General features: G+C 40.0%; 1 protein-coding gene and 1 long non-coding RNA gene across 3 annotated transcripts in view; both read right to left on the reverse strand.

Annotated features, from left to right (window-relative positions):
- The window catches only part of LOC123332798, a 38,894-nt gene extending 30,930 nt beyond the window's left edge, over positions 1-7,964 (reverse strand). Inside the window, exons 1-2 of the long non-coding RNA XR_006549834.2 lie at positions 7,699-7,964; positions 7,114-7,270 (exon numbers count right to left, since the gene is read on the reverse strand). This is a non-coding gene — a long non-coding RNA (uncharacterized LOC123332798). The remainder of the gene's footprint in view (positions 1-7,113; positions 7,271-7,698) is intronic.
- Positions 1-24,795, reverse strand: part of ADAMTSL1 (ADAMTS like 1) — a 1,120,403-nt gene that overhangs the window by 1,019,113 nt on the left and 76,495 nt on the right. The window lies entirely within an intron of this gene.

Here is a 24,795-nt window from a genome sequence, read left to right on the forward strand (position 1 = left end):
TTCACTCAAACAGAAAACACTAATAAAGTTTTTAACAATTGACTCTTTGTCAGGCATCATGCAAAGTACTGGGAGTACAACAGTCTCCAAGACAGAGATGGGTTAATAAGTGATCACAATGCAGTGTGCTCAGATTTACATTAGAAGGACTCCCCTGGTGGTCCAGTGGTTAAGAGTCCTGTCCGCACTCCCAGTGCAGCCTGGGTTCGATCCCTGGACAAGAACTAGATCCCATATGCTGCAACTAAGAGTTCTTATGCATTCATTAAAAATTCCACATACTACAATTTAAGAATAAGATTCCGTATGACACAATTAAAGATCCTGCATGCTGCAACTAAGACCTGGTACAGCCAAATAAATATTTTTTAAAAAAAGATTTATGTTAGAGGGACCAGAAAGGACAGATAAGTCAGCCTCCTGCAGCTAAAGAAGCCTCCTGAATGAGGTAGAAACACTGAGTTTCTACAATGAGTGTAGAAACACTGAGTTGTAAAGAAAGAGAGAAGAGGAAGAGGAAGGAAAGAGGAGGAAGAATATCCTGAGAATCAGTGCAAAGTGGAGGAGGAGGAGGAGGAAGGAAAAGAGGGGAATGAATGAGGGAACTGCACAGGTGACCTAGCTGAGGGAATGAATCCAGTGACATGATTAAGGACATGAGTGACTAAATGAATGATGCTTTCATGGCATTAGGACTTAAGATCTCAAGGGGAGAGTAAACGGCAAGAGACATGAAGCTTGTGACAGGCATTAATGCTGCTTGCCAATATCCAGTCCTGCTCCACACCAGAGGGTTGTCTTCCAGGCTCCCTCATGGTTGGATGAGACCATGCAGCTAGTTGTCACCAGGAGTTGACACTTCTAGGCTAGAGTACTAAACTGTTGAGGTGGGACCTGCCAGAGCTCTTTTTCCCTCTGACAAAACATCTGTGATGCCCAGGGGGCTAGAGTCCCTGAGTTAATGACCATGAGCAAATAACCTCTGCAGACCTGAGCTGTTCTTGGTGCCTGAGTACTCTGAGGGCTGGGGTGAAATGGTCATAACCAAACTGAAATGTGGCCTGCCCTATTCTAGATGAGAGTGGCAAATAAGAAGTGTATCACATGCCTTGCTGAGGAGTTTGAATCTTACATTGAGAATGTTGGAACTCCCTTAAAGGTATATAAGGGATGTTTTAATCAGATCTGCATGTTAACACTGATCACTCTGACTGCAAAGGACAGAATGGATTGGAGGGGACAACACGACAACCTCAAATTCCTGAACAGCGGAGACTTACTTAACCATTTCATCCACTAGTTAAACATCTCTTCTAGACCTACTTTCAAAGTGTTGAGACAACAGAAACTTGCCTCAGAAAAGTTGAAAAGCTCTATGAAGACATCTAAAAATATTCTTTAAAATATGTTAAAACCTCATGTCTAACATAACTTCAGTATCTCACAATGAGGTGAAATTACCAACTCAGTTTTATCCCATTTTCTTAAACTTTCTAGTAAAAGCAAAATACCCTTCTTTGAATTTTAAACTAAAGTATGAGGGGTTAATTTCTTTGAAATCTGATCATCTTAGATTCTGTGTAAGATGGTTGGAGGCCAAATTATTATGGAAAGAGCAAGTAAACTGAGCCAGCATACTTCATAATTTTCCTTCATTAGCAATTTTTGCAGGCTTCACTGAATTTAATGAAAGAAGTCCCACGTAAATCAAGTCTATCCTCCCAGAGGAAATTTTTTTTTTTTTTAATTCTCTTGGACCGAAGTACCATTGAGCATGTCAACATTCAAATATCAGAACATTTAGCTTAATTAAACTCTTCTATGGTTTCCCCTTCACTGCTAAATGTGTTTAAAGCTTTAGTACCATAATTCTCTTCTATGCCATGGTTACAAAGGCTAATAGTATCAATCATAGACCCTTAGGCTTATCTAATCCACCTGCTTCATTTTACAAATACAGTGACCAAGGTGGCAAATTATACTAGACGTATCTTCAGAAATCTGGAAGAGGAAAATGTCTTAGTCTTTCTATATTTACTCTGAGATTACACGAATATACCATCTGGTTTTGCTTTTTACTACAGATCAAAGGTTTTGGTAGTATGATACCTGGAAAGGTAGAATTCTAAATTAATGATTGAAAACCTGAAACTTCAAAATTATAAATTACTCAACATACATAAACAAATTGTAAAGCCTTTTTTTTCCTTCCTGGTCCAATTCATGGCTGCTTATCAGAGAGAAGCATCAAGAGCAACATTTGCCAAACTGGGTTCCTTGGAACACAATTGTCCTCTCAGGGTTTACTGAGATTCGCACAGGTTAAAGGGGTTCTAGGATCAGATGAGTCTCAGGAACATGTCTTAAACTATGTTAAATATTTCATCTTTAGTACTTATTCTGATTTCCCCCTCAAAGGAAATGCTTGGCAAGATTAATCTTAAGCTCACAGATCCAAAAAGTTAGCATTTAGAGCTTTATTAAATATTTGAAAATGAGGAATTTCTGTTCATTTTTTCTATCACTTGAAGAAATTAGCTTTTTTTCATTAAATACAAATTTATAAGAACACATGACAATGCCCAGTTACAGCAAATCTAGGCAAATGTTCTAATGGTTCAACGATAAACTGAAGCAGGGACTTCCCTGGTGGTCCAGTGGCTAAGACTCTGCACTTGCAATGCAGGGGCCTGGGTTCGATCCATGATCTGGGAACCAGATCCCGCATACTGCAACTAAGGCCTGCTACTGCTAAGTCGCTTCAGTCGTGTCCGACTCTGTGCGACCCCATAGACGGCAGCCCACCAGGCTCCCCCGTCCCTGGGATTCTCCAGGCAAGAAAACGGGAGTGGATTGCCATTTCCTTCTCCAATGCATGAAAATGAAAAGTGAAAGGGAAGTCGCTCAGTCATGTCCGACTTCTACCGACCCCATGGACTGCAGCCTACCAGGCTCCTCCATCCATGGGATTTTTCCAGGCAAGAGTACTAGACTGGGTTGCCATTGCCTTCTCCTGGCAACTAAGGCCAGGAGCAGCAAATAAATAAATAAATAAATTTAAAAAAACAAACCAAAGCAAACTAGTCTCCTTTTTTGTTCAAGAGAAATTAAGTTCTGAATCTACCATTCACTTAGTGCTTAAGTCCTAAATGAGGCAGCTACAATGACAAGTGTGCAGCTCAGAAAAGAGTGAACATAATCACAGTCTTTGCTTCTGGCCATTAGAACACATAGAATGTCAAAGCTGGGGAAAGTTTTAGATCAGCCCAAGTCCCTTGCCTTAAGGAACTGAGGCCAACAGAAGCCACAGGTTGTATCCAAGGTCCTTTTTATATGAGGCAGTAACTTGGTTTGGCATTTGTATTTGTCCAGTTTCCTATTCATTGTTTCCTGACATACCAAACATCTGAGTTCCAGCTTAACCGAGTTCAGTTAAGCACTGAAACACAAAGATGAACAGAAAAAGGTCTTGCCTCAGAGGCTCATGATTCAGTGCTGTGTTAGAACCAGCCGCTACCAGCTCAGATGGGCCAATTGTTAAATTCCCAAGAATTTTGTGACCCAATTATTAAACTCAGCCATGATTAACAATTAAATCATAAAAACTGACAAATTATAAGAAAATGAAAAGTAACAAGCGCTCAAAACACAGCACTTTCTAATTATCTTACTATATCTCCATGCTCTCGAGGTTATTTACATCTAGTGTTTGTGTACGATGAAAATCTCAAATACTGGGGCCCTCCGGCTCATCTCTTCCCAAGTCCACACTCAGTGGTATCACATGGGTCACTAGAAATCAGAGGAGTGTTGATACAACAGAAATTGGCAGATGCCACAAATTAGCAACATTTTCTCCTTCGAGATGGTTATTCAACATTTACTGCCTCACCACTCAACTGAAATACATGGAGTACACTTTCCTGTGGTGTGTACTTTACAGTAGGATAGGAATTTACACATACATGATCTCATACACTCTTCCAAAGAAGTCCATGAGACAGATTTTATGACTTATAAAAGATGGCACTATGCAAAACTAACCATAATACAAAAAAGTCCTATGGTCACAAGACAGACACAGTAGGAAGCAATGAATTCTGCACGGCAGTCAAAAGAGTACAAGAAGAAAGGGTTTAATCTGGATTTAGTAAATTCATCTAAGAATGGGGCTTCCCTGGTGTCTCAGCTGGTAAAGAATCCACCTGTAATGCAGGACACCCAGGTTCGATCCCTGGGTGGGGAAGATCCCCTAGAAAAGAGAATGATCACCCGTTCCAGTCTTCTTGCCTGAAGAATTCTATGGACAGAGTAGCCTGGCAGGCTACAGTCCAGGGAGCTGCAAATAGTCAGACATGACTGAGCAACTAACACTTTCACTTTCACCTGAGGATGACATGATACACTGACACTTTAAGAAAACTAAACACCATTTGGCTTCTGTTAATAACACATTTCTGTTGCTGTGCTTCTTAAACGTACTCTCCAAATACCTGCTACTCATTTGTTCAGTGACTATGAAATCTTTTCACTGAAAAGATTTGGTGTTATTTAGAGGCTAAGATCTATGTGATTTATAATTTAAATAACCACCTGCATATAAGGTATTTTTTTCCTTGAAACTAAGGGAGATAGGCTAGTACACTGAGAAGCATAGAGGAGAAGGGACCAGAATGGCTGAAGCTGGGTTGGGGTTGGTAGTAAGCTGTGTCTCCTTGACCAAGCCACTTATTCTCCCTGCACTTCTTTTTTCCTCATCTATAAAATGAAAGCAAAATCTGCAGCACTGAAGACGAAATATGAGAATGTACAGAAAGCACTGGCTCATGAAGGGTACTTAATGGACACTGATTCTCATCCTCCAGTTCCTTCTGCAGCGACGGTCAAGCTTTTCCACAAGCCTCTCCAGTGAGCTGCACGGGCCTTTGTGGGTGTTCTCCAGGTGTAACTGATCACCCTTTCACATATGCTTGCCTTTGCCTGGATAGCTCTTTCCCTTCAGGCATCAGCTAAGTGTCTCTCCCCTAAGGAGCTGTCCATGATACACTTTAAACTTGGTTAGGTGCTTTTATACTTGGCCTCATTATAGTGTAACCTTCCACCAGAATACAGGTTAAATGCCAATATCATCACTTACTCATTTGCCCACATGTACCATGAGATCAGAAACTATGCCTATCTTACTTGCCTTTATATTTGAAGGGTGCAGCCCAGGCCTTTAAAAAAAATTTTTTTTTTTTTTTTTGCTATGGTGAATGAATGATCTTCTTAGATCTTTTTAGACAGTTGGTTACATTTGGTACCTATCGTCACTTATTTAGCACCCACATGTCTATTTAATTTTCCTCCTTCAGTCAATACTTTTGTGTAAGCCCTGTTATGTCAATGATTCTTCTTCTAATAAATGACCAGTTTCCACATTTTCCAATAAGTATAGGTACTGGTACTAAGTTCTTATTATACTATGTAATCCATCAGAAGTACCATTCTATAGCTCCTAGAGATGCATGGACATCAATTCCCTAGGTAGAGGGGATATCAAAGAATTGTAGACTTTTTTCGCTAAATTTGGTTTTATATTGGGTTCTAGTTTTGGGGCTTGAGATTCCTGAATAGAATAGAAACCTTTTGTGTGGCAAATGTACATTTTATCTCTGTACATCTTTCCGCTCCCCTTGGTGTGTGGCAGTTCCCATGCTCTGCCCTCCTCATCATTTTGTGCCTGTACCTGCTCTGTTTTAGAGGGTTGACACCCATGTGTGAGGCTGGTCATAGGCCATCTGTGTGAGTCCCTTTACCATTAGAGAAGCTTCCAGGTTGCACCCCATGGAAGCAACCAAAGTCCTGAAACACAGCCTCTTTCTTTCCCTCTTCCCTTCAAACCTCTCATTCTTGTCCTTCCCTTTACATTCCCTCTTTAACATTTCTGATCCTTGCGGTTTTTTCCCCTCTCCCTTCAAGTCCTTCCCATATTGTAAAATCATTTCATTTGTATATAAAACCCTTTAATTCCTAGATGAAATAAAACATTTCCTCCTCAGTTGAACTAAAAGTATCCTTCTTTCAAACATCAGTGAATTCAAGGTTCCTTTATGAACCCTTTCTTTGGTGTGTTAGTGATTACATTAACACTCATTAAAAGAAATATTTTCTTTTTTAGGTGTCCAAATATTGACATTCTGCAGCTTAATTGTTTTAAAAATACTATTGGAATTCTTCTTTCAATCTTTAATGTTTGACTCTTTAAGGCCATGTAGTGGGAATGCATTTTGAATGTAAATCCTAAGTGTCTCTAAATTAAATAAAGCCTGACCCAAAAGAACCTCATTTCTAAATACAGAGAATCTGCTTTGTATATATGTTTTCTTTCATATGGTAAAGCTGGACTGCACAGAAGGCCCATTCTGTCTCTAATCCTGTTATGAAGAACAAGGGTAGTTTGAAATATTCAGGAGTTTGATACTTGTGTACATCTGTCTGCCACACCATGATACATCAAAGAAAGGTCATGATGGTATATAACATTTGGAACTAAGATTCCCCTCAGATTCACCACAAGAGCAGAAACAGAGTCAGGTTTTTATCATCAAGTGTTCATACAACCATCCAAATGGTAAGTCTTCGGGTGTTTCCCAAGTGCCGAATCTAATGACAAGACAACAACTGGCCAACGAGAAAGCAATGCAGATATGTAGGTAGAATGCCCACAGATGTGTAGCTTCTTTGGAACTGGCCAGTACAGATTTCCTTCACTACATTCACAGAAATGAATGAAACACTCATACACATGATGGTATATCCTCTCTTTCTTAAATGTTTGCACCCTCCATCATGAACTTGCACACTTGGCTTTAGCAGGTGGCACTAGTGGTAAAGAACTTGCCTTCCAATGCAGGAGACGTAAGAGATGTGGGTTTGATCCTTAGGTCGGGAAGATGCCCGGGAGAAGGGCATGGCAACCCACTCCAGTATTCTTCCATGGAGAATCCCATAGACAGAGGAGCTTGGCAGCGATTGCAAAGAGACTGACACAGCCAAACTGACTTGGCATGCATCAAGCCCTTATAGAAAAGCCTTTGGTGAATCAAACTTCTATTTACTTCACATACGTACAGATATTCAGGAGCTGGAGCTGGAGCTGGGGCAGCAGGTCACACAGGCAAGACAAAAAGCTGGCTGGCTGGACCGAAGGATGAGTCTGGAGGCTAATAGTCAAGATGAACTCACAGAGTATGTGATGTTAAGCAATTCAGAGTAGGATGAATAAGTCCTAAAGGTCAAAGGGAAGCAGTGGGTCAGATGTCACAGAGTAATGCTAAGTGGATCAAAAGTGGAAACACAAGTAATCAAGGTCTCAGTTTAACTCTGTTTGCTGGTTATCTGGCCCTGTATAAATCATTTAAATCTTCTGAACTTTGAGGCCCTCATAAAATAGAGATAACTATATATACTAGAGAGTGCTGTTTTGGATTGTGAATAAAAATTAAAGTACTAATAAGATTTAACACTTATGTAATTCTCTCTGAGGGTTTTAAAGGAGTTAATATAATCTCCACAGTAACCCCATAAGGTAGACACATTTTTCAGCCCCAAGGTCACACAGCTGATAAAGTGTGTAGGCAGAATTGTGACTCACGGCTCCAGAATCTACAGGGTCTAGTCTTAAACATGAGACAATGCATATTTAAAGCAACTCACCCACACTATGGTCATCATGAAAGTGACAGTCGCTCAGTCGTGTCTACTCTTTGTAACTCAATGGACGGTGGCCCGCCAGGCTCCTCTGTCCATGAGATTTCCCAGGCAAGAATACTGTAGTGGGCTGCCATTTCCTTCTCCAGGGGATCTTCCTGACCCAGGGATTGAACCGCATCTTCTGCATTGCAGGTGGTCTCCTGCATTGCAAGCAGATTCTTCACCACTGAGCCACCAGGGAAGTCCTTAAATTTTTTATGGAGTTGGCCAAAACACTCATTTGGGTTTTTCTCTAACATTTTATGGAAAAACTCAAACAAATTTTTTGGCCAACCCCAATAGAAAAATGATATAGAGGCTGAGGGTGGTTAAAGCTGATTCATCCCAGAAGAGATTTTTCTTTGTCACCTGGATTCCCCTGAACTGCTCTGGCCTATGTCATCTTCAAAACCAGACCCTTAAACTTTTCCACCCATTGTATATCTGTCCCATACATTCCTTCTCGGTTCAAAGCAACCAGAATCTGTTTCCATTGCTTACAAACAACCAACACTACAGGGTAAATAGCTGTTCAACAAATGCTGCCTGAATGAATAAGTGAACCAAAGGAATGTTCTTCCCAAGTTAAAAAAAGACATACAAATTCCTAGAAGCATGAAGCTATAAAGAAAGATGATGAACAAAGGAAGACCCCCTGGGGCAGCGAGAAAGAAGATCTAAGTTGTGGATGACAGAGGGACTTGGCTGAGAGTAAAGGCGCCCTTCCCCTACCTCTGGTTCTGGTCCTAGGAGACAGAGGTTAAGCTCAAGAAAAAGAGCAGATGAGGATGGTCAGTCTGGAAGACCTTGATTTTTATTTGAGAAAATTATGTGAGGTAAGATCCGGATATAGGGGTTTTTAGGAGACAGGAAAAATATCTGAAATGGTTGTCTGGGGAGGACACTGAGAAATCAAAGACGATGAGGGCGATGAAGACACGTATCAATATATTCCAATATTAAAACACCAGTGGTAAATCTTTCCTATTGCAAATATAACAAAGATCTACAATGGCTAACACGAGTCTTAGTAATAATAAAACTAGTAAAAGTATTCTTTGAGCAAAGTAAAACTTCTCTACATGTATTTTTTAGAGAGGTATCACTATTTGCAACTAACATATTAGAGCCTACAGAAAGAAACTTTCTCTGTCACCTCTGCTACACAGGCTTAACTAATTCTAGTTTCTGGTCCCAGCACAGTGTAAAGATTAGCCATAATTTGTAGACAGTTGCAGAAAAACTATGAAAGGACTGCTTCTCCTAGCTTAATGCTATGTATACAGTGTTGTATTATCTTTGTGTTCACTATTACAATCTCATATTCAAATATAATTCTCTTATGATTTCTTTTCTTTTTAGGCATATTCAGTCAACATTGCTTTTTTTCCCCCCTTACACAGAATAAAGATGCTATGCAAGGATCAAAAAAGAGGCAGAATGTTTTCCCCAAAGAGAGGGTTTTTCAGATGTGCTCTGTAATCTGTCATCCAGAGGAAAGAGTGTATCATCACCGCTTTAAAAAAATAAATGAATTACATTGACTTGATGCACAGCAGGCTCACAGATTTCACAGGCCCTTTGTATTGAACATATGCTAGCTCTCTGTTGTCTCCTCACAGATTATTCTAGGCATCCAGGAGATAAAACAGACAGGAAAGCAGCAGATGTCACAGAAAATAGCTTGATAGGTCACCTCACTTGTGAGACACAAAGTCAGAAACCCACTTCCCAGACAGGAAATTACTTATAAAGAACCCACCAACTCATGCCACAGTCTGACTTCCTAAGACTTTCCCCTTCATTACCACTTCCTTTTCCAAAGCATTTCCTTCCCCAGGCGACCCAGTAATATCAGATGATTATTAAAACAAAAAATGTATAGCTAAACATACCCTGATCTTACTGAAATCATACATAAATCTTCACAGCAAGTAGAAGAGACTTCCTTTTCTTCTCTCCAGAAAAGCTTCTTACCTAGTATAGCTTGATCTGTGAGTCTGTTACCACTCATACACTTTCCCTGGTATCAAGGACCAGAAGCCTGGGGTTATTTTGCTGGCAGGCCACTCATGTTTCTTCAGCTTTACACAAGTATAGGTATGTATGGACATAGGTTTGTAAGCACACGTGCATTTATTAAATATGTATTCTAATATAGAAGGCAATGGCACCCCACTCTAGTACTCTTGCCTGGAAAATCCCATGGACAGAGGAGCCTGGTGGGCTGCAGCCCATGGGGTTGCGAAGAGTCGGACATGACTGAGCAACTTCACTTTCACTGTTCACTTTCATGCATTGGAGAAGGAAATGGCAACCCACTCCAGTGTTCTTGCCTGGAGAATCCCAGGGACGGGGGAGCCTGGTGGGCTGCTGTCTATGGGGGTCGCACAGAGTTGGACACGACTGAAGCAACTTAGCAGCATTCTAATATAAGTCTGCTTCCAATTACTGGGCTAAATTGACTTTTTAAATTTTTTACCTTGATGAGAATAGAAAGACTAGAACTATGTGAGATGCCTGAGTGGTTCAATTTTTGTTAATGGAGGATGGCGCAATTTCTATTCATTGTGAATAGCACTTTTATTTTTGTGAATGGAAAATACAGTGGTGCCAGTCATTCCGGATAACATGAAGACACAGTTCTCAGTATAGCATTTTTAGTAAGGGACAGTATTTGGAGGCAACAGCTAATTTGGAGCTCAAGAGATACAGGAGAAAGACAAGAGATACAGGAGGAAAGATAGATCTTTTCTATGGGTCTCCATCTTAATGAAAAGTTCATTTCCTTAATACTATCTGCCAATTGTTGAATGCTAGCATATGACATTTATTACACAGATGATCTTGAAAAGACCCTTGGAAGGCAGGTATTAGTACTTTTTAAAAATTTTCCTCAAACAACCTCTATTTAGTCAGGACCAGAATCTCAGTGAGAGGCAATAAAAGTCAAAGTACAGGATAGTTGAGGGAAGCAAAGTAAAAAGCCCAAATCAAATATAAGTATCAATCAACACTGACTGTCTTCACCATCTCTACATTAATTCCAGATAGACACATTCATGTTGGCGTGTTCATTACACAAGGGCACTGACATTTTCAGCTGACAAAATCCATCAAGCAGTTCAAAATGGCACTCTTTGGAGAAGAGAAGATAAATAATCAGAGAAAGGCACAGAACAGAAAATGCAGCAAATGCTTACAAATGGTATTAGTACTTACACTTTGCCTGTGCAGAACAGTCATATGTTTAGGCAAGAGCAAGCACTTATTTATAAAGTTCAGTGACAGGGTTTCCCAGGTGGCTCAGTGGTAAAGAAACCGCCTGTCTGCAGGAGACATGGGCTTGATCCCTGATCTGGGAAGAACCCATGTGCCCCGGAGGAACTAAGTCCATGAGCCACAGCTACTGAGGAGTCTACTGCTCTAGAGCCGGGGAGTCGCGACTATTGAGCCCACATGCTGCAACTCCTAAAGCAACTACAACACATGGCCTCGAGCCTGTGCTCTGCAACAAGGGAAGCCAGCGCAATGAGAAGCCCATGCATCCCAACTAGAAAGTAGCCCTCATCCACTGCAACTAGTGCAAAGCCTGCCCATAGCACAGCCAAAATAAATAAATAAAATTATTAAAAATAAAATAATGCTCAGTGACACACAGGCATCCCTGTGCTGAGGATGCTGCTGAGAAGTATTTTTCTTTTCAAATAGATACTTGTCTTTAATAAAAGTAGAGCCATTTATACAGAATTAATAAGTAATAATGGAGAAGGCAATGGCACCCCACTCCAGTACTCTTGCCTGGAAAATCCCATGGATGGAGGAGCCTGGTAGGCTGCAGTCCATAGGGTCACTGACGGTTGGACACAACTGAGCGACTTCACTTTCACTTTTCACTTTCATGCATTGGAGAAGGAAATGGCAACCCACTCCCGTGTTCTTGCCTGGAGAATCCCAGGGACGGGGGAGCCTGGTGGGCTGCCGTCTCTGGGGTCGCACAGAGTCGGACAATTCTGAAGTGACGTAGTAGTAGTAGTAATAAGTAATAAACATTACCAAACATATGCATAAATAAGATTCCCAGTGAATTTCCTAGCTAGAGTTTTGAGGAGGGACAAATGTTCTCAAATCTAATATGATACATATGTATCCCCTCACCCATCTATGACACAATAATTCATCCTCACCAACCATCAGTCCATTCTTTATTCAACAAAATAACTGGGCTCTATATAATTGTAACCAACAACCTAGTTTGTTATAGTTAATATCAAATGCAAGAAAGTCCCCTTAACTCCAAACCTCACATTCTAATTAGGGAACCTATTTTTAGACCCACTGGCTTGATTTAATTGTTTTCTTTTAGATTCAGGGCAAGTTTCAGCTAGCCTCTAAACTGATTGGGATACATCCAACTCTGTACAGTACTTTGCAACATGCATACTGAAGGCTAATGGCACCAGTGGAATGCAGAACGGCCCTGAGATGTTCACTCTCAGAGGGTCAAGTTTTAGGCAAAACGCCTGCTCAGATGACAGCCTGTGTAGGTTCTTTATCTGAAACAGCAAGGGAGTTAAATCAGAAAGCAGCCTAGGCTATTCAGTGGAATTATGTGTAGATTTTTTATAAATAATAATAAAAAAATTCATCATCTTCCTTTGACTTATCTTACCAAAAAGACATGCAAAAATAAATGCCTTGTTATCCCAGTGAGCTTACACTACAGTTATTTTATTCACCATAAAAATGCAATGGGGCTGGTGGTGGTGAGAAGGGAGTATAGGGAATGAGATATGGAGCACAAAGATCTAGAATCTGGATAAAGCAGAGGAGATGGGGTGGGGAAAGGAATAGAAAACACCAGGTGAAAAGCTGTTGGCAGCTAAGGAGAGGCTCAAAGCACTTGGGGATTCTATATGGAAAACAATACCCAGTACATTAAGACTATTAAGTAGCACTGTGATGACCTTTCAGAACTGTGGGGCAAAGTGTTGAAGAGTTCGCCAAGAATTAAGTCTGCCTTGCCCAATGATCCCTGCGTTTAATCTTCACCTCCCTGCTCCTTCTGAACAAGTAACAAAAGAGGCAGTTACTTTCATTGACAGTAACACTGTGGCACAATCAGCATCATCTTCACCTTATACTAAAAGGGTCTCTGCTATCCCCAAACCCATCTTGTCAACATCTTGGCTTCCAAGCTAGGAAAAGTAAAAGGAATCAAGTGAAGAACAAGTCAGGCTCTATATTCACCCTCCTAGCAAATGCAGTGCCCAGTCCAGTCCTAAAGATGAGGTGAGAGGAGGGTGGGGAGGGTCTGGGCACGAAGGGAGGAGGGAGGAGGGTTCAGGATGGGGAACACATGTATACCTGTGGCGGATTATGTAGTTTAAAAATAAAATAAAATTTAAAATCTTCAAAAAAAAAAAAAAGTCACAAGGGAAAAAAAAAAATAAATGAATGAATGAAAAACACAAGTTGGACACTGGTAATTTATAATGTGATCATTTAATAGAGATGAAGTTTACCCATGAGAAAGGGCGTGATCAAAGTATTGGCAGTATAAAAAGACTGATGTTTACTCAGTGGTAACACTGCATTTATAGAGCACTTACTTTGGGCTGGACACTATTCTGAGGCACTTACATTACTTTCATCCTCATTCTGGCCCAGTGGCTTAGGTACACATTCTGTGTCATTTCAGAGATGACAACATTGAAACGTAGATGGGTTAAGTCAGTGTCCAAGTCCACCAGATGTAGAACTAGGATTTAAACCTGGATCATCTGATTCCAAAACCAGTGCTTTTATCTGCTATACCACAGACAACATAGTATGTTTAAGTTTTTAGCACTCTAATTTCTATTATACAAATACCACTAACAATAAATGTATCTCTTCTATTAAGTAAAGCAATCTTGGCAAGGTTCTTTCCTGAATGCCTTCTGTGAAGGAAATAATTTGATAAGGAATTAGCAGAATAAAAAGTCAGAATTAAATTAATCTTACATTAATAAAATTAGGTTATTTCAAATTTTACTTATGAGTCTTCAAAACTGTAGACCAAACTCTTCCCAACTAAAGTAAAAGGGCTTTGTGACACTGTTATAGTCTAATAGTTAAGCACTTGACTCTCTTTTCTCCAAAAATGCAAGTTCCTCTTTGTTGAGTCTTTTGGTTCCTTAATACCTCTTCTCTTCAACCTACCTGTTTCATATTTTACTAGCTGCCCTTCTTTTGCCAGCAGAGATAAGCAGCACTTTGGTTTTTTTCATAGCATCTAGCTGGTTACAGTCTGTAGGGTCATTAGCTGGCTGCAGTGTATGAGGTCGCAAAGAGTCAGATACCCTGAAGCATCTTAGCACACACATACCTCAGATCAAAGGTGGCGCAATGGTAAAGAATTTTCGCCTGCCAATGCAGGAGATGCAAGAGACATGGGTTCAACCCCTAGGTCAGGAAGATCCCCTGGAGTAGGAACGGCAACCCCTCCAGCATTCTTGCCTGGAAAATTCCATGAACAGAGGAACCTGGTGGGCTACAGCCCATGGAGTCACAAAGAGTCAGACGTGCGCACACACATCAAGCCAAAGCAGATATTCAAAGAACATCTTCCTATTTCCCCCCAGAAATACAATTCCCCATGCCTTGACTAGACTTAACAGGCAATGAAGAAACCATGGTATTTCTCAGCTCTTTCCTTACCCTTCAGAAAAAAAAAAAAAGAAAGAAATCAGAAAGTTGGATCCTATAGCTTAAGCAAGAAAGGGTAGATGTAAGTACCAGTGCAAAATGTAGCTAAAAGAATAGACACTGCTGGCCTTTAACTTCTGTCTCCCTTTCTCTATTACGAAAGAAAGAAACTGGAGGGAGAAAAGCTTGAGATTCCTTAGGTAGTACTCCGGAACCCATTCTGACTGTGAGAAAGAATCTCCCGGAGAGAAAAAGAAATAAACATAAACAGATGACATTCCTCTTTAAAAATGGTTAATCTCCGTCTCCAAGTGTGCTTTCAGCTAAAGGGAATTTTGGTCCTGTGACGGGCGAGGTTGCATCTATTTCCTTTTTAATTGTGTAATCGCTCAAGGATTTTGCATGCATACAGAAAATACTGATGTATCCACTTTAATAAATCACTATAAAGTGTTTAAATAAACATTTCTGTCTACCTAGGGGAGTTCATGCTCAGACATCAGAGGAACATGAAAAATCAGAATTGTAGATGAACTGTCTGTTTTAAACCTTGACCCTAAATTTACCACCATCTGATAGCATTCTGATCTAATCTCCCCGCTCTGTTAATTTTATCTCAAATATAGGGTAGTTCAGTTCAGTCACTCAGTCGTGTCCGATTCTTTGCAACCCCATGAATCGCAGCACGCCAGGCCTCCCTGTCCATCACCAACTCCTGGAGTAGTAGGGTAGTTAACTCTCAAACAAAATGTACATGTGCTGGGAATTAGTATTTGTGAAGTATGCTGCATTCACAGAAAAAAAGGTAGAACAAAGTAGAACTGGATACACCAAAAACCCAGCAAATACATTTTTAAATTGCACTGAGCCATCTGATTATTAACAGGTCTACATGAATATGACATAGCAGCTAATTCTCAATTGCTCTTTCATCAGTGTCATCTTAAATAATAACTTCAGTAGCTTCAGTAGCTCTGTCAACATTTTCTGTGATCTATGATGTTGCCTGCACAGTAGTAAAAAGCAAACAAACTTACTTGAGACAGATGCTCCAAAAATATCAACCAGCAGCACTCAACCCTTGCACATGGACCCACCTACCCCAGCGTTTATAGCCAGTGTCCTTGTAACCAGTCAGAGCAGTTGTTCAGATGGTCAATGCCTTTGGTGAACCAGTGACTAAATATTTTGAGTATCACTTGTGCCAGTCATATAGAATGACCAAAAAAAAAAAAAAAAAACAACCAAAAAACAAACATTTCTGCCAAAGCAGAGCAATAATCTGTAATGAAAGCAAATACTGCAAAGTATCATTGTAGGTCTAACAGTGGAAGCCAAAACACAAACAATTCATGGAAACATACATTGGTGTCTGAAGACCTCTATGATAGCTCAAAAAAATAGACAAAGGGAAGGAAGAAAAGGAAGTATACTCTTACTATTACAAACGTCTAGATTTCAAGGAATTCATTATTCTGCAACAGAGGCACATCCAAATCTCACAAGATGTCGGTGTCCAGTTGTAGCCATGCAGTTTAGGACAGCAAGAAAGTTGAAAATGCTAAAGACAACCAACAAAAATTTGCAGAATGTGATAGTTGATTTCATTAATAGAAGTAGTAATGATCCAAACAGTATGCTGAGATAGAAAAACTTCAGGGATCAGTCAGTCCCTAATTTACCACCACTAGTAAGCATAATTATGTGATTCCTGTGAGCAAAGTGACCAAGAGAAAGGTTGATGGTGATCAAATTGAGATTGTTGACATTGATGAGATCCTGTCACTTTTCATTAGATTGGAACAGGTTGCCCCAAAATGGAAATGTATGACCAACAGACATGAATGTACACACATTTCCGAGCGCCAAAGAACTTCTACTCAAATAGAATTCTGTGAGCTGTAATGGGCTCCTCTTATATTTTTTTTCATGTCTGCATGCTAAGTCGTTTCAGTTGTGTCCAACTCTTTGTGACCCCATGGACTATAGCCTGCCAGCCTCCTCTGTCCATGGGGATTCTCCAGGCAAGAATACTGGAGTGGGTTGTCATGCCCTCCTCCAGGAGATCTTCCCAACCCAGGGATGAAACTCTCGTCTCTTAAGTGTCCTGGATTGTCAGGTGGGTTCTTCAGCACTAGTGCCACCTGGGAAGCTCTATGGATAATCTGAAAAGCATGAACTTCAGTCGTTATTCCCACCAGCATATCTGGGGTACCCATCTATTCTTAGAAAACACATCTATTCTTAGAAAACACACGTAAAAATCTTTAAAATGAAAGAGAAAAATTCATGACCAAAGATGTAACTTAACATATTGAATAGAAATGAATGTTACACTTTCCCCTGACTTCATAAAAGGCCAGATGTGTGCCACACCCTCCTGTATGATTTCATCATTCTTACAACTCCACCCAACGAGATAACCTACCAGCATTTTTATGATCTTTCTTCCTTTCCATGAAGAGCGGCTATGTAAATCCCTAGAGAAATAAACCCATGCTCTTAAGTCCGTACTACCTGCCTCCACCACCTTTTGAATATAGTATGAGGATATATCAGGTAATTTATAAGCTGTAAGTTGGCTATTTGCTTTAGTAAATGTAGCATCATGTATCAGATTTAACTAGATTAATAGTCCTCTCTCCACATTTGCAATTTTCTATTCAGTTTGATTTTCAAATTTAATAATGGCCATGTATCATGTGGAGAGGCAGCATGGATGATACATGAAGTATAGTTTTTGGAATTACAGAAACCTGGGTTTTAACCTTGCCTTCACTCTCCAGTTGTGTGATATTCCCAGTTCCCCAAATTATGGTTGTTTAGTTGTTAATTTGTGTCTGACTCCTTGTGACCCCACGAACTGCAGCACACCAGGCTTCCCTGTCCTTCACTGTCTCCCAGAGTTTGCTCAAACTCATGTTTATTGAGTCAGTGATGCCATCCAACTCTGTTGTTCTTGTCTCCTGCCTTCAAGCTTTCCCAGAATCCAGGTCTTTTTCAATGAGTTGTCTCTTTGCATCAGGTGGCCAAAGTAATAGAGTTTCAACTTCAGCATGAGTCCTTCCAAAGAATATTCAAGGTTGATTTCCTTTAGGATGGACTGGTTTGATCTCTTTGTTGTCCAAGGGACTTTCATGAATCTATTATAAGAGGCTGAATAACAACATTTACTTCCCACAAGTTAAAGAGACCAAGTACAAAAGTATTTTTCAGAAAGCAGGGTGAGGTCGCTCAGACATGTCTGACTCTTTGCGACCCCATGGACTGTAGCCTACCATGCTCCTCTGTCCATGGGATTTTCCAGTCAAGACTACTGGAGTGGGTCACCATTTCCTTCTCCAAGGGATCTTCCCAACCCAGGGATCAAACCTGGGTCTCCCGCATTGTAGGAAGATGCTTTACCATCTGCACCACCAAAGAAAACCAATCATTCATTATACTTTTTTAGATGATTTAAAAAAAAAAAAAAAAAAAGGATGGACTTCCCTAGTTGTTCAGTAGTTAAAAATCTGCATTGCAATGCAGGAGACACAAGTTTGATCTGGGAAGATCCCCTGGAGAAGGAAATGGAAACCCACTCTAGTATTCTTGCCTGGAGAACTCCATGGACAGAGGAGCCTGGCAGGCTATAGTTCATGGGGTCGCAAGGAGTCAGACATGACCTAGCAACTGAGTAAACACACAAACATATGTGTGTGCATGCATATGTATGTATTTATAGTTTAGAACCAGGTCTTGGAATAATGTTTAATGAAATAAGTAAATAATTGGGGTATTGAGAGGTATTGTGCATGCACGCTCAGTTGTCTGACTCTGCAACACCATGGACTGTAGCCCACCAGGCTCCTCTGTACATAGGATTTTAAAGGCAAGAATCCTGGAGTGGACTGCCATTCCCTCCTCCTTAAAGTTTATGTTTTCATGATTGTAATGTCTTATCATCTATTTCATTATTGAGATTTTTTGATAAAAGGATCCTAGCAAACACCTTCTTCCAACAACACAAGAGAAGACTATAAATGGACATCATCAGATAGTCAACACTGAAATCAGATTGATTATATTCTTTGCAGCCAAAGATGGAGAAGCTCTATACAGTCAGCAAAAACAAGACCAGGAGCTGACTGTGGCTCAGATCATGAACTCCTTATTGCCAAATTCAGACTTAAATTGAAGAAAGTAGGGAAAACCACTAGACCATTCAGCTATGACCTAAATCAAATATCTTATGATTATATAGTAGAAGTGAGAAATAGATTTAAGGGCCTAGATTTGATAGATAGAGTGCCTGATGAACTATGGACTGAGGTTCGTGACATTGTACAGGAGACAGGGATCAAGACCACCCCCATGGAAAAGAAATGCAAAAAAGCAAAATGGCTGTCTGAGGAGGCCTTACAAATAGCTGTGAAAAGAAGAGAAGCGAAAAGCAAAGGAGAAAAGGAAAGATATAAGCATCTGAATGCTGAGTTCCAAAGAATAGCAAGGAGAGATAAGAAAGCCTTCCTCAGCCATCAATGCAAAGAAATAGAGGAAAACAACAGAATGGGAAAGACTAGAGATCTCTTCAAGAAAATTAGAGATACCAAGGGAACATGTCATGCAAAGATGGGCTCAATAAAGGACAGAAATGGTATGGACCTAACAGAAGCAGAAGATATTCAGAAGAGGTGGCAAGAATACACAGAAGAACTGTACAAAAAAGATCTTCATGACCCAGATAATCACGATGATGTGATCACTCACCTAGACCAGACATCCTGGAATGTGAAGTCAAGTGGGCCTTAGAAAGCATCACTACGAACAAAGCTAGTGGAGGTGATGGAATTCCAGTTGAGCTATTCCAAATCCTGAAAGATGATGCTGTGAGTGCTGCACTCAATATGCCAGCAAATTTGGAAAACTCAGCAGTGGCCACAGGACTGGAAAAGGTCAGTTTTCCTTCCAATCCCAAAGAAAGGCAATGCCAAAGAATGCTCAAACTACCGCACAATTACACTCACCTCACACGCTAGTAAAGTAATGCTCAACATTCTCCAAGCCAGGCTTCAGCAATATGTGAACCGTGAACTTCCAGATGTTCAAGCTGGTTTTAGAAAAGGCAGAGGAACCAGAGATCAAATGGCCAACATCTGCTGGATCATGGAAAAAGCAAGAGAGTTCCACAAAAACATCTATTTCTGCTTTATTGACTATGCCAAAGCCTTTGACAGTGTGGATCACAATAAACTGTGGAAAATTCTGAAAGAGACAGGAATACCAGACCACCTGACCTGCCTCTTGAAAAACCAGGTCAGGAAGCAACAGTTAGAACTGGACATGGAACAACAGACTGGTTCCAAATAGGAAAAGGAGTATAACAAGGCTGTACACTGTCACCCTGCTTATTTAACTTCTATGCAGAGTACATCATGAGAAACGCTGGGCTGGAAGAAGCACAAGCTGGAATCAAGATTGCCAGGAGAAATATCAATAACCTCAGATATGCAGATGACACCACCCTTATGGCAGAAAGTGAAGAGGAACTCAAAAGCCTCTTGATGAAAGTGAAAATGGAGACTGAAAAAGTTGGCTTAAAGCTCAACATTCAGAAAAGGAAGATCATGGCATCCGGTCCCATCACTTCATGGGAAATAGATGGGGAAACAGGGGAAACAGTGTCAGACTTTATTTTTTTGGGCTCCAAAATCACTACAGATGGTGACTACAGCCATAAAATTAAAAGATGCTTACTCCTTGGAAGGAAAATTATGACCAAGCTAGATAGCATATTGAAAAGCAGAGACATTACTTTGCCAACAAAGGTTCGTCTAGTCAAGGCTATGGTTTTTCCAGTGGGCATGTAAGGATGTGAGAGTTGGACTGTGAAGAAGGCTGAGCACCGAAGAATTGATGCTTTTGAACTGTGGTGTTGGAGAAGACTCTTGAGAGTCCCTTAGACTGCAAGGAGATCCAACCAGTCCATCCTAAAGGAGATCAGTCCTGGGTGTTCTTTGGAAGGAATGATGCTAAAGCTGAAACTCCAATACTTTGGCCATCTCATGCGAAGAGTTGACTCATTGCAAAAGTCTCTGATCCTGGGAGGGTTGGGGGCAGGAGGAGAAGGAGACGACAGAGGATGAGATGGCTGGATGGCATCACTGACTCAATGGACATGATTTTGGGTGAACTCCGGGAGCTGGTGATGGACAGGGAGGCTTGGCGTGCTGCAATTCATGGGGTTGCAAAGAGTGGGACATGACTGAGCAGCTGAACTGAACTGAACCATACATTAAGGGTATGCATCTTTATACCAGCTAAAGTTGTTATAGCAGTTAATACCTCATATGCCAAAAAGTAGAAGACAGTTGTTATAATTTTGGACAGAAATGATATAATCATCAGTCCTTGGAAAATATATCATTTCAAATGTGAAATAATATTATCCAGAGACAAGGTTCAGCTTCTAAACAAACAATGGTTATAACCATCTCTCAATATCTCATTAAAAATCATCTGGCTTCCTAGGTTGTGTTGTTGAAAACGGGCCTTAATGACTCATTGTGACACCCAGGAAGTTATGAGCTTAACTCAAGGTGAGGCCAATAAAATGTATGTAATGACACATTTTGGTACTTAAATCTACTTTGAAAAATGTTAAAAGAATCAAAGATCTTGAGGTTCCCCTTGTGAAGTAGCTCATGGCTACTGAGAGTTCTAACATAGATTAGTTACTATTTTGTGGCAGTAAAGTGATGAAATTCACTGAGTCAACAAACTGAACAAAAACAGAATGAGAGGAGTCCAAACATCCCAGTGATAAAGTTGCAAACTTTTGAAGACCAATAATGTGGATGAAACCACGTAAGTGACCACCTACAAAATCACCCAAATAGAAGAGTTATTTTTCTAACTATTCAAAAGGTCAAGCTTGTCACATAAAAAGTAAGCTCACGGACCTATGACAGAACATAATTTCTCTGTGCCATGTTAGCAACTTATAAAATGCCTTCTTTGAGAAAGATTATTTTTTAATAAGTCCTAATTCTGAAAATAATTCTGTCTTGGTCCCCGTAACCCTCTCTCAACCCAAAGAAGGTTTGGTTTAAATAACCTTATGTCAGTCTTATGGACTCTGTGGGAGAGGGAGAGGGTGGGAAGATTTGGGAGAATGGCATTGAAACATGTAAAATATCATGTATGAAATGAGATGCCAGTCCAGGTTCGATGCACGATACTGGATGCTTGGGGCTGGTGCACTGGGACGACCCAGAGGGATGGAATGGGGAGGGAGGAGGGAGGAGGGTTCAGGATGGGGAACACATGTATACCTGTGGCGGATTCATTTTGATATTTGGCAAATCTAATACAGTTATGTAAAGTTTAAAAATAAAATAAAATTAAAAAAATAAATAAATAAAAAAGTACAAAAAAAAAATAAATAAATAAATAAATAAATAACCTTATGTCTCATTTGATATATCTGTGTCTTAAATATAAATAACTGCTTTGTCTTAATGTGAACTTACATTCAGGACCTGCTTGTTCTCACAAAAAGTTTTTTTTACACTGACCTTGTTTTTCATGCTATAAAAAAACTCAGATGCCCATTTTTAATTTAGAGAAATGCTATACAAAATGCAAATGGCCAATAAATGTATTTAAAAAGACCACTCTTTCTAAAAATAAAAAAAAAAACCTACTAACACAACCATTTTACTTATCAGAGGGCAAATATTTTTAGAAATGATAATAGTGTTGGTTAAGTTGCAGGAAAATAGACATTCTCAATTAATGCATGGGAATAGAAATATAAACTAGTGCAAGATTGTTGATAAAGGCTTTATAGTGTACATGGATTTTAATCCTTCTGAAAATTTTTAAGGAATTAATGTGTAAAAAGTTTTAGTTACAAAGAAAGCATAGAGACTTTTTTACTTGAATTACTACTGGTTTACAATGTTGTATTAATTTCTGTTGTATAGCAAAGTGGCTCAGATATATATATACACACATACATACATCTGGTGAGACAGAAAGAGAGAATATATTATTTTTTCATATTCTTTCCCACTATGGTTTATTATAGGATATAGACCACAGTTCCCAGTGCTACACAGTAGGACCTTGCTGTTTATTTTATATATAGTAGTTTGTATCTGCTAATCCCAAGCTCCTAATTTATCCCTCCTCCCATTCCCTTTTGGTAACCATAAGCTTGTCTTCTATGTCTGTGAGTCTGTTTCTGTTTTGTATCATATTTTAGATTCCAGTATAAGTGCTAATATATATTTGTCTCTTTCTGACTTACTTCACTTATGATGATAATCTCTAGGCCCATCCATATTGCTGTAAATGGCATTATTTCATTCTTTTTATGGCTGAGTTGTATTCCATTGTGCTTATGTATATGTATGCCTACATACACACATGTACACACACCACATTTTCTGTATCCATTCATCTGTCAATGAACATTCAGGTTGCTTCTGTGCTTTAGCTATTTTAAGTAGTGCCACTATGAACACTGGGATGCATCTTTTCAAATTAGAGTTCTTTCCAGATATATGCCCAGCAGTGGGATTGCTGGATAAAATGGCAATTCCATTTTTAGTTTTTGAGGGAAACTCCATACTGTTTCCATAGTGGCTGCACCAGTTTACATTCCCATCAACACTGTAGGAAGACTTCCTTTCCTCCATGGGCTCTCCAGAATTTATTTGTAGATGTTTTAATGATGGCCATTCTGACTCATGTGAGTTGATACCCCATTGTAGTTTTGATTTGCATTTCTCTAATAATAAATTTGTGCATCTTTTTACATGCCTATTGACCATTTGTACAATAAACTGTGGAAAATTCTGAAAGAGATGGGAATACCAGACCACCTGATCTGCCTCTTGAGAAATTTGTATGCAGGTCAGGAAGCAACAGTTAGAACTGGACATGGAACAACAGACTGGTTCCAAATAGGAAAAGGAGTACGTCAAGGCTGTATATTGCCATCCTGTTTATTTAACTTATATGCAGAGTACATCATGAGAAACGCTGGGCTGGAAGAAACACAAGCTGGAATCAAGATTGCCAGGAGAAATATCAATAACCTCAGATATGCAGATGACACCACCCTTATGGCAGAAAGTGAAGAGGAACTCAAAAGCCTCTTGATGAAAGTGAAAGAGGAGAGTGAAAAAGTTGGCTTAAAGCTCAGCATTCAGAAAACAAAGATCATGGCATCCGGTCCCATCACTTCATGGGAAATAGATGGGGAAACAGTGGAAACAGTGGCTGACTTTATTTTTGGGGGCTCCAAAATCACTGCAGATGGTGACTGCAGCCATGAAATTAAAAGACGCTTGCTCCTTGGAAGGAAAGTTATGACCAAGCTAGATAGCATATTGAAAAGCAGAGACATTACTTTGCCAACAAAGGTTCGACTAGTCAAGGCTATGGTTTTTCCCTGTGGTCATGTATGGATGTGAGAGTTGGACTGTGAAGAAGGCTGAGCGCCGAAGAATTGATGCTTTTGAACTGTGGTGTTGGAGAAGACTCTTGAGAGTCCCTTGGACTGCAAGGAGATCTAACCAGTCCATTCTAAGGAGATCAGCCCTGGGATTTCTTTGGAAGGAATGATGCTAAAGCTGAAACTCCAGTACTTTGGCCACCTCATGCGAAGAGTTGACTCATTGGAAAAGACTCTGATGCTGGGAGGGATTGGGGGCAAGAGGAGAAGGGGACAACAGAGGATGAGATGTCTTGATGGCATCACTGACTTGATGGACGTGAGTCTCAGTGAACTCAGGGAGTAGGTGATAGACAGGGAGGCCTGGTGTGCTGCGATTCATGGGGTCGCAAAGAGTCGGACACAACTGAGCGACTGATCTGATCTAATCTGATGTCTTCTTTGTAGAAATGTCTATTTAAGTCTTCTGTCCATTTCTTATTGAGTTGTTTTTGTTGTTGTTGTTATTGAGTTGTACAGGCTGTTTGTATATTTTGGAAATTAGGCCCTTGTTGGTTGGCTTATTTGCAAATATTTTCTCCCAGTTGGTAAGTGGTCTTTTCATTTTGTTTATGGTTTCCTTTGCTGTGCAAAAGCTTGTAAGTTTGATTAGGTCCCATTTGTTTATTTTTGCTTTTATTTCTTCTGCCTTGGGAGAGTGATCTAAGACAATGTTGCTACGATTTACGTCAGAGAATATTTTGCCTATATCCTCTTCCAGGAGTTTTATGGTCTCATGTTTAAGTCTTAAAGCCATTTTGAGTTTATTTTTCTGCATGGTGTGAGGGTGAGTGTGTGCTCTGACTTCACCGATTTACATGTAGCTGTCCAGTTTTCCCAACACCACCTGCTGAAGAGACTGTCTTCATTGTATATTCTTGGTTGCT

This window comes from Bubalus bubalis, chromosome 3, assembly GCF_019923935.1.
Source record: "Bubalus bubalis isolate 160015118507 breed Murrah chromosome 3, NDDB_SH_1, whole genome shotgun sequence".
Classification (NCBI taxonomy): Eukaryota; Metazoa; Chordata; class Mammalia; order Artiodactyla; family Bovidae; genus Bubalus; species Bubalus bubalis.